The sequence below is a fragment of the Acanthisitta chloris genome, unplaced genomic scaffold (assembly GCF_000695815.1).
Source record: "Acanthisitta chloris isolate BGI_N310 unplaced genomic scaffold, ASM69581v1 scaffold32802, whole genome shotgun sequence".
Lineage (NCBI taxonomy): Eukaryota > Metazoa > Chordata > Aves > Passeriformes > Acanthisittidae > Acanthisitta > Acanthisitta chloris.
The window spans coordinates 7,599-8,036 of NW_008660399.1; positions in this window are offsets into that span (position 1 = coordinate 7,599).

The window sequence follows — 438 nt, forward strand, 5'->3', positions numbered from 1 at the left end:
CAACAACATCTGGTCTTGTCTTAACAGAAATGAAAATAAAACAAAATAAAAGGGACCAGGTGACTGAACAGTAGGTAACTAAAAGGTTTTTTATTCACATTGAACAACAAGAGCCATTCACACTAACAGCCTCCGCAAGAGGCAGTGGGGACAGGAAACCCACGACGCTTTCAGAAAACAACTTTTTTCCTTTCCTTTTCCATTCTCCTTCCTTTTCCCCCTAACAGAAATGAAAATAAAACAAAATAAAAGGGACCAGGTGACTGAACAGTAGGTAACTAAAAGGTTTTTTATTCACATTGAACAACAAGAGCCATTCACACTAACAGCCTCCGCAAGAGGCAGTGGGGACAGGAAACCCACGACGCTTTCAGAAAACAACTTTTTTCCTTTCCTTTTCCATTCTCCTTCCTTTTCCCCCCCCTTCTATCCTCTTGC